Source organism: Euprymna scolopes, chromosome 2 (genome assembly GCF_053919585.1).
Source record: "Euprymna scolopes isolate OS-2025 chromosome 2, ASM5391958v1, whole genome shotgun sequence".
Classification (NCBI taxonomy): Eukaryota; Metazoa; Mollusca; class Cephalopoda; order Sepiida; family Sepiolidae; genus Euprymna; species Euprymna scolopes.
In genome coordinates, this window is record NC_136483.1 from 26,891,569 (window position 1) to 26,907,083 (window position 15,515).

Below are 15,515 nucleotides of genomic sequence, written 5' to 3' on the forward strand. Positions count from 1 at the left end.
TTTTCAATAACATATCTGTATTATTTATTTTAAACTTATGATCGGAATTCTCCTGAATCTAAATTCCAAACCTAGATTCCCAGGTTCGAATTCTCGGGCTATCCTATCTCCTTTTTACTTACTTACAAGAACAGGCGACTGTTCTCTAACATACGTTCTGATTTCATGCCATAATACTTTCGGGACTTGCCTCTCCTTTCAGTGTAGTATATGTCCATTCGCCAGGAAAACATCCTCCTAAGCATTACCCTCTCTTTTTGTGATGCAATGTAGTATCTGTTCCCTGGTGAGGATACCATATCCCCTTTAATTATCTTCTCCTTTTAGGTGCAAGTAAAGTTGCATCTGCTCTCCCACGATGCAACTATTCTCATAGGCATGACATTCTCCTATGAGAGCAGTGTACTATATGTTCGTTCATAATGATAACATTCTCTCAGAAATGACCTCCCCTTTTTATGGGAGAATGAGAGAATGTACTGTCTATTCTGTTGATATGATACTATCCTCCCAGGCATTATATCCCCCCTTTCGGGAAAGTAGTGTCGCATCTATTATGTTGCCATGCGACCACCATCCTATGCATTAGACTCTAAACTCTAATTTGGAGGTAGTGTACTATAGGTGCATTCGTCATGATACCAGTCGCCCAAGCATAACTTCCTCCTTTGCCTGACAGTATAGTATATGGTCGTTAGTTGCATTAAATATACAAATTCCTTGTGCCATATTTTTTTCTATTGGGTTGAATTTAGAAAAGAAACTTAAAAATGCAATTGTCAAAGAGGCAAAATAAAACAACAAAAAAAATAACAATAAAAAATTAAGATCTCAAATTAAAAAAGAATATTCCAAGAAATTTATTTTGTTTCTTTGTTTTCTAAAAAACTAATATTTTAATAAATTATGATTTTTTTGTCTAAAATAAATTTGGCAATAATAATCAATGAAATTAATCACTTTGCATTATGAATTCATGGCAATAAAAGAAACTAGCAGGATCCATGGGAATTTCATAGAAATAAAAATATATTTAATCAACAATCAAACATTCATAAAACTGATACTTTTTGGATAGTGAAAAAATAGTTTTTAACCAGAAACCAATAATACACAGCAAATTTGAGATTCGTAATATTTCTATAAATATAATGTTCATTGTATTTTAAATACAGAACTATTCACAATGAGATAAATTATAAAGTAATAATCTATATATCTATAAAAGTGAACGTGTGTGTATGTGTGTGTGTCTGTGTGTGTCTGTGTGTGTGTCTGTGTGCATTTCTCTACGCAATAACTCTGTCAATATTTAGTCTATAGACTCGAAATTTGATATACAGGGTACTGAGATTTGGGAAAATCTATGTTATCGGGTTTCCCCAGAAATTTCGCTGTTAAGAGGTCAAAGTTCAACGATTTGACCTTTGAGAACTCTACCAAACTCCTCCGACAATTTTGGATCTACACACTTGCCATTTTAGATCTAGTCATCTTGAATAACTTGATTTGAACCCCAAACAATAAATATTAAGGGGTCATAATAGGAGTCAAAGTTAAAAAAAATTACCGTTTTTTCTCTCAGCATACACCTTCAAACATCCAGGCAACGCCGGGAACCCATTACTAGTAAATACTATAAAAGTAATATTGTGACGCACAGCTCAATAGAAATAATAAAATAACATTGTACGAGGCAATATTAAACTTACTGCTTAAGATCAGCACCTATTCCTAAGTAACGTTGCACGACTTCTTTCTTCTTTCCTCATGGCGAAATTACTACAAGTTTCTTTTTCACGTCATTACAATAATGATCATGAATTATTATTATCATAATGATATTCGAAAACAAAGCTACACCAAAGGGAGGTCACTTTCATTTACTTGCTCAGAGTTGATATACATGTGTATGTGTGTATACGTGCATATGCATGCACGCCACATATTCTAACCAAGTTACTCACCACCTAAAAAATTAAACGGCACTTTCTCAATATATATAGGTCCTTAAACTATATCCAGAGATGAACTCCCAGCTTGCGGGCTTTGGGGAGTGTGGAGCCACCCTTTAATTGCCATTGCTTACAGGTCCACTCTAACCCGGAGTGGTAGTACCTGTTAGGGTCTCAACTATCGGTTAAATAGAAACCGACTTGAAAACAACAAATATATTCTAATAAAAAAATTTTCTTCAAAATCTTTGGATTCGGCATTAAATAACCTGAAAAGGCTTGATATGCCGTAAAACAGATACAACCAAACCATATATATATATATATATATATATATGTATATATATATATATATAAAATATATTTTAGTCATCGACATACAGACCTGTTTCGCTGTTTCACAACTCATCAGTGCCGCTAGACTAACACCTCTCCCAAGTCGAGGATCGAACCCAGAACCGTCGTGATGACAGTCGGCAGTCCTACCCCCTGACTACGGAATCGGTGGCCGAAATTAAACTGTCTGGACGTCTATTTAAATAAACATTCGTTCGCCACTCGTAGAGGGCTCAAACGTTTGTTTGTAAACAAAGCGCGAGCTTCGCATTATTTCAGCTAAATTAAGTAGCGAGTAAGATAATTTACGAGAGTGCTCTACCGAAGAGGGGAGCTTTTATAAAATATATTTTAGTCATCGACATACAGACCTGTTTCGTTGTTTCACAACTCATCAGTGCCGCTAAACTAACACCTCTCCCAAGCCGAGGATCGAATCTAGAACCGTCGTGATGACAGTCGGCAGTCCTACCCCCTGACTACGGAATCGGTGGCCGAAATTAAACTGTCCGGACATCTATTTAAATAAAAATTCGTTCGCCACTCGTAGAGGGCTCAAACGTTTGTTTGTAAACAAAGCGCGAGCTTCGCATTATTTCAGCTAAATTAAGTAGCGAGTAAGATAATTTACGAGAGTGCTCTACCGAAGAGGGGAGCTTTTATAAAATATATTTTAGTCATCGACATACAGACCTGTTTCGTTGTTTCACAACTCATCAGTGCCGCTAGTCGGTTTCTATTTAACCCATAGTTGAGACCCTAACAGGTACTACACCTCCGGGTTAGAGTGGACCTGTGAGCAATGGCAATTAAGGGGTGGCTCCACACTCCCCAAAGCCCGCAAGCTCTTACAATTTGGATTTTCCTTTTAATTGAGCACTCTGCTGGAATTCTTTTTCCAAAAAAAAACTAATCATATATATATATATATATATATATATATATATATATATATATATATATAGTGAGTGTAATAAGTATCCGATACAAAGCAAAAAGGGCTAAGGCAGCTACTGCATGGGGTCGAGAGAAAGAAATAGAGGTATAAGGATGGCCTACTCAGTCATCTGATATATACTAGCAGGCCGACCGGCATTGGCCGGTCGTAAAATACGCTTAAATATGATATTTTGATTAATGCATATTTCGTATTTATTATTATATTATATTGGATACAATATATAGTAATGATTTTAAAAGTAAAGAAAAAATGACTCAAGCGCCACCACCGAGAATCGAAGCCAAAACATTTAGCTTACGATTTACTTTTTCCTTCAGCGTTAATGGCTGTACTATGAAGACATGTTCAGTGCAAAGCTAAAAATTAAAACATGAACGAATTGCGGATGCATATTCGTAATGCTGTCGTTCAACCTTCATTTTTTTAATTTTCTCACTTTTGCTTTTTTCCGACCCGGCTAAAACCCAAATATAAAGTTTCGCATGGGTTTGAACATCCTATATATTAAGTTCATATCTGTAGACCAAAAACTGACAGAGGAGTTTAGTAGGCAAAATTATTTAAACATAAATATATACGCACACATAAATATATAGAGAAAGAGGTTTTCGTTTACAATAACTTTTTACGCAAATATTACGCAAGTATAAATCATATAGAATATCTGCATGAATATAAGTACGTAATAGTTAACTAAAGATGATCATCCCAGAAGAAAACTGAAAAAACTAATAGAAAATTAATTAAAATGAATGTTTAAAAGAATATGCAAATTAGCTAGATCTTTTGCTAGTGAATGCAATTCCACGATCCATATCTAACAAAGTTGTGTTTTTAATGTGAATATCGATACACAAAAAATAATTTATAAGAGTATATATATATATATATATATATATATATATATATATATATATATATATATATATATATATATATATATATTCCCGTTTTATCTGCTTAGTGACACATGTTTCGATTACCGAATCGCATCAACGATCTGATAATTAACTAAGCGGATAAAGCGGTATATTTGCTCTGCTATAGTATTGAACACTCTCTTCAGGTTTTTACTAATTACCATTTTTGCATCACACACACACACACACACACACACACACACACACACACACACACACACACACACACACACACATATATATATATATATATAAATTCATGTAGCTAAAAAAATATCTAAAATTTGTTTCACTGAAAACGGAAACTTGGATGATTACATAGCGTAATTGGATTAGTGTAACACCAAACTATTGATATTTGCTTCTTATTGCCAGTAACCCCAAATGAAGAGAGTGTGTGAGAGAGAGAGAGAGAGAGAGAGAGAGAGAGAGTGAGAGAGAGAATAGGGTAGAGAGAAAATTAAGAGAGATCTCAGGAATGAGGAATAGAGGGAAATAAAGATGTATAGAAAACATGAGTGAGAATTAGTTATTATGATTATGATTATTATTATGATATCGCAGTGTATTCTAAAATCCTTTCAATCGGTTCGTGAATATTGCAGATGGTGACAGGGATGATGATTAAGGTAACTAAATAATGAATATTCGCGAATATTCGTGAATAGTGAAAAAAGTTACATTGTGTGAATTTTTTTTAAGTCAGAGAGAGAAAAGGGAGGAGAGAGTGAAAGAAGAGAGACAAAAATGGATAGAAAAAGGAAGAGAGAGAGAGAGAGAGAGAGATTGAGTGAGAGATAAAACTGTGTATTTCGGAATCTTTTGATTTTATGCAAAGTGAATGTGTTGAAAATTTTGTCTGTTTATTCTGTTGCAGTTGTTATAAACATTAACTTTTGTTGTATTTATCTATTCATTTAATGTATAATGGATCAACATTGGTCCAAATGATTCATGGGTGGTCTAGTATCTATCTATCTATCTATCTATCTATTTTCTGTCTGCCAATCTCTCTCTCTCTCTCTCTCTCTCTCTCTCTCTCTCTCTCTATATATATATATATATATATATATATATATATATATATATATATAAGGATAGAGAGAAAGTGTAAGCCTTGTAAGCTGGTAATAATCAAGAAAGACAAAAAGTGTATTAGCAAAAGTACGTTACAGAAGTAACAACTATTCTTGAATTATAACTGCTACGAATCGCTACATTGATGTTTAGATGTATCTATACTCGTTGGGTAAGTCCATTATTCTCAAAATAGGTCTATCAGCTTACCCAATAACGCTATCTATCTATCTACCTATCTATCTATCTAACAAATGGGAAGATAGAAATTAATCAATTGTCTCTTGCCTTTGTATATATTTTTTAATGTTTCCTTCCTGTAAAGTAATTTCATATCGACCATTTACTCGTGTATAGACGCACTGCTGTTATGGGCATATATTCTCGACTTCGTAGTCCGTTCCATTATCTATTGGGCTACTCCTAAACATCGCCTCAATACTATTTGGTCCTGCATGTAATCTTACCTGGAAAAGAACAAAGAAAGTATGTTCACCTGTCAATCGTGTAGAAACACGTTTTTATTATTTACTTTAGGCAAAGTAAAAACATATATTTTTTAGAATCGTGACAAATGTCCGTATAAACGTTTTCTCAATATCCAATGTGATATGAATATTGAACTGAAGGCGAAACCCAATTGTTAGTTTATTGGACAATTAGATTAAATTGTAACCAGTTTGTCGTTTTCTTTATTTGTTAATTGTGCTTATTTTAAAAGATCTAATGTAAAAACTTTCATAACCATATCAACTAGTTCATAATCGCTCTTTGAACGATGTTGAGACATTATGCCAATTTTCGTCTTAATCTATCTTCTACAGATAAAACCTCAACAAAGCTCGCGTTATCCAACTGTTCACCTGACCGGCACTAATTTTGCCGATAACATTGCATTAATTAGTCCCTTACAAATGCCTAGTCTTTTATACAATCTCTTCGGCAAGTCTCTATGCTGTATTGTACTTCAATTAAACCATATGTCAATATATGAACAAATGTTTTTATTTTCAACTCAGATCATATTATTAAAACAGCGAATCAAATGCCACTAAAATAGGTCGATTATAAATACTTAGGACTTTTCATCGAATCTTCCTCCAAAATGAGGATAACATGATCTGCTTCTAACGATTTATGCAAAATATGGACATAACATTTCATCAAAAACATCAAATTGAAATTTTTAAAATCTATAATACAGTGCATCCTTATCTATGGTTCGGAAACATGGACACTTTCCAAAAAGTTGGAAATACGCCTGATTGCTACATACACTCGCCTTCAAATGAGAACTCAGAATCTATCATGGAGAGACCCAACTATACAACAGATGAACGGCGAACTTCCATTGGCATCATATATTGTCAAAGCAAGGCGTGTTTAGTTTGCAAGGAATTGTTCTAAAGCAGTTATTTTATCTCTACTTCTGTGAAACCGTACTACCCATTCCAGAAGTAGAACACTCACATAGCCAGTAGTCATTGCAAGGGAAGCCAATGTTGAGAGGCGGGACCTGGAAGAAGTTATGCGAAACTGGGATATCTGGCGAGAGCGTGTGAATTCCATCATCTCAACTACGGTCGAATGATTATGATGATGATGATGATGATGATGATGATGATTTTCTACCACTTTATAAATTATGTTTTAAGCAGTAATAATTCGTTTTGAACTAATGCTTTCAACTAATGCAAATTTTATCCCGTATAACAAAAGAAACAGTTCAGGTAATGTTTTTATCTTTTTTATATTTGTTATATATTAGTCTATATAACTAGTATATGTTCCCGTCTCTCAATTGTATGTGCGTACATAAGTGTTCATAGCGAACCGTGTCGTCTCGTGTGTATTTGTGTGTACCGTATATTTACCACCCCAACAAAAACTCACTAATTACCCACTACCTAAACTTGATCCAAAATTATGTTACCTACTATTAACTGGGAAATTCTTTAAAAAAACAGTACATCTTTAAACTCCCCATTTACTCTACTTATACTTTTATTATTAATGTTACTAATAGAGGTAAATTATTTAATATTAGAAGTGAAACATCAATTATTTGTAAACACTATAATTCCCACCTCCTCAGCAACTTCACACCCTACAAAAGTTAATTTACTATGACTCCTTAAATCTACTAATTGCACACGTTATCATTATCACCCTAACCAATTTAGCTTATTACTATGAAATAAATTACAGCTAACCATCATAAATTGCTCCTACCTTCTTCATCTTTTTATCGCCCTGTATCAAATTATTCATATTGCATTATCAAACACCTGGGGTAAGACGTGGTTGGTTACCTTTAATGCATCTAAAACCAAACTCCTATCTTTACATCATCAACGCTCTGATCCCCATTTGGCATCAATTGTAATGGATGGCTCTCGTCTAGGAGAAGCTCCATGTTTTGACAAGCTTCTGGGCTTGACCTTCACTCCTGATCTGAAATGGAACACGAACATCAGGTCTGTTGCCAAGGTCGCTGGAAAGATGGCGGGATCCTTCTACGGCTCCAGAAGATATCTCACTACTGATGCAATTCTCTATCTATATGAAAGCCAAGTACGTCCAAGGATGGAATACTGCTGCCCTATCTGGGCAGGAGCTTCTAAAAACAGCCTATCCTGCCTTGACAGAGTACAAAATAGACTTCGTGGTTTAGTGGAGGATGCCCTTTTCTCTTCCCTGCAACCTCTCCAACAGAAGAGACGTTGCAAGCCTATCCTTGTTTTATCGTTATTTCCATGGCAGGTGCTCGTCTGAACTCCAATATCTGGTGCCCCTTGCGAATCTTTTACAAAAAACACCCGTCTAGCTGAATCCACAGTCAAAAATTTTCCCCACTCTTTATCTATACCTAAATCAAAACGTAGATTCCATGAACAAAGCTTCTTTCTTAGAAGTGTACGCCTGTGGAACTCTGTTCCGTCTGCCTGCTTCCCACCGGACTACAACTTGGATGTCTTCAAGTCCAACGTAAACAAATTCCTGATGAACCGCCCCCTTAAGTAGACACTCTAAAATATCCACACTAACCTACTGTACTTACAATAACCCTTATCCATGAGTGGCTTCCGGGCCTTGATAAGTGATGATCACCTTGTAAACAAAAAAAACAAAAACAAGAATAGACCCAAAAGACAAAGCAGGATCTTTTGACAGCTCAATGTCATCATTAGACTCTGCAACAGATCGAGTTTTTTTTTTTATTCCCAACGACGGGTACTTTTGCTAGTATATATAGTTCAAAAATAGGGTTCAAAAACAGCCTACAGAAAATGGACTCTGATTTATGAAAGAATGATAGGTTATGAAAAGGAAGGGTTGTAAAGATAGCTTCGAATTTGGGGGTATCAAAATCAAAGCAAAATATGATGAAAGTAAAAATAAAATAGATAAACCCCATAATTTATTATACTATACCTGTTCACACTGAAACACTTATAACAATATTCTGTGGATCTATATTAAAAAAAAACTTGTTAAACTTTGTGACATATTTCCATTCTATGTAGGTCAGGCGCGAACGAACACCCCATAATTTTATTATACCATATTTCTTCAAACTGAAACATAATTATCAAAGTATACTTACGCAGATAGATATGAAAAGTCTTTATTGAAGTTTGTGCCTATTTCAATTCTATGGAGGCCAGGCGCGAACACAGACCCAACAATTTTATTATACCATCCCTATTTAAGTTAAAACATACTTATAAAAGTATTATTACGTACATCTATATCAAAACCACTTGTAAACGTTTTTTTTTTTTTAATTTGTAAATTTTTTATTTCCATACTTTGTGGACCAGGCGCGAACGCAGACCCCACAATTTTAATGAACATCCGTTCTGCCAGATCAAACATATCCACTCCTGTGTCTCGATACATCATCTATCATTATATGTAATCAGTTTTTTTAAAATAGTCAACCATATAGGAGCCTATTCATGACCAGACACATACACACACACAGACACACACAGGCATTCAGCTTTATATATATATATATATATATATATATATATATATATATATATATATATGTGTGTGTGTGTGTGTGTGTGTGTCTGTGTGTCTGTCTGTCTGTGTGTGTATGCGCGTGTGTATTGTGTATGTATAATTATTTACTATAATAATTATTAAATACCTACATATACTAGTGTTTCATCCGTTCGGGGATCATCAGTGCAAAGTGTCACGATTAACACCAGTCGATAGATCCGAAGCCGGCGACAGAAGACATCCCTGCTTCATTAGCAAGGGACAAAATCCATTCGGCTATTCGTTAATTGCAAGAAATGCTGTTGAATTTAAACATTTATTTTTTTAATGCTTTTTAACGTCTGTCAGAGTGATCTAATCATCGTAATCTCTCTCTCTCTCTCTCTCTCTATATATATATATATATATATATATATATATATATATATATATTCGAGAGATGATATATATATATATATATGTATATTCGAGGGATGTTCTAAAAGTAGTAGCACTTCTTCTATTCCGGATTGAACGGATCAGAGGTGATTGGATTTTTATGATGATGGAACTTACGCATTCATAACCTAAAAGTTGTATTCCTCTGTTGTAGATATTGACTTCAGAAAGCAACTCTTGTCATGGATGTGCGTCAGAAACAGAGATACGTCATTGAATTTCTAGCAAATATTGCATTAGGAATAGCGGTGATTATGTAGAAAAATAAATTCTTGAGTAAAAAGGGTCGCTCGTTTTGATGGTATTAATCCCGTCTTTTCGCGCTTCAACTTTTTGAGTAAAAAAGTAGAAGGCTTTATTGTTGGAACGGCCTTGGTGTGACTAAGTAGGCACTAGACGTCCATGCAAGGCGGTCGTTCATCGTTGGTAAAAGTGCATTAAGGATGCTGGTGGTTATATAGAAAAATAAATTCTGGAACATAAAAGGACGCTCGTTTTCATGGTATCAATCTCGTCTTCGTAGCTCTTGGAAGGCCTTACATTTGGAATGTCCATCGTATGATAAATCACATCAGCATTAACAAAAAATTGTCTAGGTTTTCCGCAAATATTAAGCATATTTTACGACCGGCAAGTTTGGGCGCCCCCTATATATATATATATATATATATATATATATATATATATATATATATATAATAAGTTATGAAATATATATGGCAATTAAGCTACACAGAATTATCCGCGTTTCATCCACGCTAGGATTCATCAGGCTCGGATGAAACACGGAATATTCTGTGTAGCTTAATTGCCATATATATTTTATAACTAACTACCTAGCTCTATCTACGTATTGATCACTGTTGAAGTAAATACTTAAAGTTTACGGATAGATTTATGCTTTCGTATATTAATTTATGTGATTAAATGAACTAGTCACACACACACACACACGCACACACACACACACACACATATATATATATATATATATATATATATATATATATATATATATAAAGAAAGAGAGAGGAAGAGAGAGAGAGAGAGAGAGAGAGAGAGAGAGAGAGATGCGGAGACCACATAGTGTAGTAATGATAGGTGCAAATTGGGATTTCCAAGTTTCTCTTTCGAGTTCTGTCGCTATTATTGCATAGATTTCATTAATAACTGTAGTAAAAGTATGAATCGATATATACTTCGAACAGTTATGGATTTTGCTAATATTCAAGAAGGACCACCTCGACATAACAGCAGTCTTGAATTGAATTATGAAATGAATTAAAACGGAATTGTCGACCAACTTCGATTTTATTCATGACTCCCGCGAGTCGTAGCTCTTCTTAACTAAATTCCTACGTACGTCCACGTAATATAATCGAGCATGCTATGCATATCCATTTTCTCAGTCTGTTCATATATTACACTACATGAGTAAGCTGGATTCTATCTCTTTGCCTTGTATTGTGGGTTTTGTCCTGCAAATGTAATTCAATATGGCGCAATCATTAAAAAGGATCCATTACAACAACATTCACATACTTTAGATTGCTTCTACTCTGCTAAGTAAATTTCAACTTGCCAATTTCGGATCAATTAAATTATCACGGATTTTTTGTTTCCCAGATATCCATTATAATGTATACCTGGCGAATAGAACGTTTTCCTGAAATAATCGCGCACTTTGTATATCAGATATTATTATTGCACTCTTCGTGTGCACTTGCTCAAACAGCATAGTCCAATTCGACTTTGCGAAGTAAATTTCAATAAAATTATATTGCCACGGATATCTGTTCGTGAGATATCCATTTTAACTCTAACGTTTCGCCGAAATAAGTACAATCAGTTCATTAAATAGTAAAAAAAAAAAATACATGCCATTACTTTTCATTAATGAATAGAAAAGCACACATTTTCGCAATATAAATAAGGAAAATACATTACTCAACAAAGCTAGCAGTTTTATTCTCGTACTTTTATAATGACAAACATGTTGAAAAATGTAATCATGGAAAACAGACATTATTTCGGATTTTGAGGCACTTAATTCCTGTTGTTGGTGACATATACACGAGCATTCTTTAGAAGTAATTAACTTTGAAACTGTCACTTTATGGAGAAATATATCTGCTGAAAATTATATGAGTTATCTAATATATAAAAGGCTATATGTCTGTGTGTCTGTCTGTCCGTCTGTCTGTGTGTCTCTATATTTTCAAACTCTATCTCTACTGAAACTAAAACGCACAGAGCGGCGCCAGGGGACTCAAATGATTGGATTTTTATGGACCGTCCTTTTATGGGTCTTTAGCCGGTTAAAATAGTCTTTAATGAGGGTCAAAAAAGGGTCAAAACTGAAAAATCGTTATATATTTTGTACAATTATCTTAGTTTATTTTTTGATCTGTTCATATGCCATTGTCACGTGGGTACCGTGGTAACATTCCCATCACAAAATCCTACAGTTTTGCTTTCAGTCTCGATTCCAGCTGATGGCACCCACATATTCTTTTTTTTACTTTTAAAATCACGACTCTATAATAATATATACGAAATCTGGAAAATAAATATATCACATTTAAGCGTATTTTACGACCGGGCAAAACCGGGATCCCCTCACTAGTCTAATTAAAACTATTATTACTGAGTTAATAAACGTTTGTTTCCCCAATGCTTTTTTCTATATTTTTCTCCTACCCCATAAATGCATGTTAAAACACTACTTGGTATTAGAATTATCCATAATTTGCAATTATCCATTTCTTTCCTGTCTATTACTCTCACCATCTTTCACTCTATGTTGTTTGATATCCCTGTTGGCATGCACAGTGTTTATCTACTTTCACTTTTGAGTGTATGACTGGCTGTCTCTTTTATCTGTACCACACACATACACACACATTCACACACATACACACACTGTCTGTCTATCTATCTCTCTCTCTCTCTCTCTCTCTTCTTCTTCTCTGTCTCTCTGTATCTCTCATTCTGGAGCTCTCTCTGTATCTCCAAATGTTTTAATAATAGTAAAAAACAATCGACTTAAGCCTAAAACAAGCCATTGGAGAGCATCTTGCTGGAGCTTATGGACTTGGCAACTAAATCTGTTAGTTTGAGTTTTAATAAGGAATTGTAACGGCAGGTTGATGGTAGATGATGAACATTTTGGGTGCGATTTTGCCGACTATCTTAATGAGGTTTTAGGAATTCTTGCATACTTCTAGACCCTTTTGTTATTAGCCCTACATGGATGAAACTTTTGTCATTTTTAATTCATGCAAGCAACTTTCCGTTCCAGTTAAATACGCTCCATCTATTGTTATTGTCTGGTGTAGCAATTTATCTAGTTATTTGCCTCCTCACGAGGAAAACATTAGACACAAGGCCGAGTTTTAATGTGGGGAATGTAACTAAACAAAAGGGGTGCTTAACTTAGTGCTTCAGCATTCCATAATACGGAAGTCAAAACCCTACCTGCTAATGTTTGCCTCTTCTGTCGCTTTTGAGTGCTTTCATCTGCTTCTATCTTTATTGATTATCACAGGTTCACACAAATCTCTATTTTGTTTTTGTAGTAAAATTTGAAAACAACGCTATGAATAGTTGAAACATTATTTTTGATCGATTATGAGTAAACGTGGCAATTTATTTAAATAGTTTTCTTTTTTTTTTTTCTTTTTGGAGATGCTTGAAAAAGTGAGAGATCTGGAAATATGTCGGATAAAGCAGAGTTTTGTGTCCCATTACGTTCAATGAAAATTCTAAATGAACTGTTCTTTATTGCTTTAACTTTATTGTCATGCAATTCAATTAATAATCGGTAAAAATGAGTTCATGAAACTTTTTCTGTTTTTCAGGATAACTTGGGAATTTGAGTCACCTGCCTGTTCAGCATCGTGTAACGTGCAACCGTGTTGGAAGTTCACATATCACCACTAAACCGTTGTTTTCGATGGGGCAGAGTCCAAACAACATACATATAGCCATTGTTAACATTAAATAGTATTTATAAACCAGAAGGCAATGGTTTATCAAAACACAAATTCAAGATTTTTACACTATTTAAAATTTACGAAAGTATCTTTATTTTAAACAACTCTAATTTGTATATCCGATTTTGAATTGTACCATTTAAAGGTTGCTACTTTAGAAAAATCATATGCATTTTTAATAGGTGTGCCATATATGTTTAAGGCCAATGACTTATTGAGTACTTTGATAATCTGGTACTTTGCACATATTTCTTTATTTTCTCATTCGGTCCATATAGCAAACTACATGGATAAGTGATATTTTGACTCTATCATGTATTGTGGAGTTTTTTCTGCAAATGCTATTCAATATGGAGCAATCATTAAAAAGGAACCATTACAACAGCGTTGGCCTCGATTCTCTTCATGTGCGATTACTCCCACACTTTAGTCTGATTCTACTCCGCTAAGTAAATTCCAATAAAAAATTTGGACCAATTATTTTTCCGCAGATTTCTGTTAGTCTGATATCCATTACAATAGATATCTGGCGAACAAAACCTTTCGCTGGAATAATTACGCCTTTAGTTCAGAAAATATTTTTTAAAAATACCGAGCCAAACCGATTCGAGATTACTTCGCATTGATAAAGAGAAACACATTACAATATAAAAAAATGCATTATCTAACAAAGCTAGCAGTTTTATTCTCGTAGTTTGATAATAATAATAATAATAATAATAATAATAATAATAATAATAATAATAATAATAATAAAATTGGTAAGGTCCTAAAACATTCCAAACCCGATATGATTTTTCTAAACAAAAACAAGAGAATTTGCCCAATCATTAACATAGCCTTTCCTTTCGATACTAGAGTACAAGAGAAAAAAACATGCAGTACAGTATTAAAGTACAGCTTAAATTTCTAAAGTCAAAGAAATTGACCTGGTATTCAAGAAAAAAATGTACCTGAAAATATCTAAAAGTTAAGACTATTATGAAATAATAATAATAATAATAATAATAATAATAATAATAATAATAATAATAAAGGGATACCAAATAGCTGAGAAAGACCAAGGAGGATGGAAAGACTGAGGAGAGAGTGCTAAGCAGACCTCCGCTGGACAAACGCGAAGAGAACTGGGACCTTGGGGAGACTTAGTGTCACTCAAATTCCAGTGTAGAACAATGGCCGCTGCCAGCGAGAAATCATTGGTGAGAGGCTGTTGCGATAAGGCAAATTTATTTGCAAATGCTATCGTAGGAGGTGGAAAGTGCTAGACTTCTTTGTTGTCACTCAGCTTGCAGGGAACACCTCAGGTTTTCAATCATATATTTGATGACCTGTGTGAAAGCTCCATGTGAGCCAATAATAATAATAATAATAATAATAATAATAATAATAATAATAATAATAATAATAACAACAACAACAAAAATAACAACAAAACACATAAACATTGAGAAGAAACTAACTAATAAATGATCACATTTTCGAAAATATAACCACTGGAAATGCGATTATATATTATTATACTAAATATCGGTTAATAAACGTTTGTTTCTGTAAGTCTTTTTGCTATTTATAACACAAGTAACATTCATTTGTATTGAAATGTAGATATGCTTGAGTATAAATATATTTTAATGATTTTGATTGCATCTCTTAATTTTCTGTAATGTGAAGCATAATATACTCTTGTAATTGTCGCACATTTTGCTAGGAAATCTATCGTCACCTACGCTATGAAGACTACGAGCATTATCTTGCCAGCGAAGGGCGGCACTCTTATCTTCTTTGGAGGCAGTGAGTCAAAGAGCTTTCACTT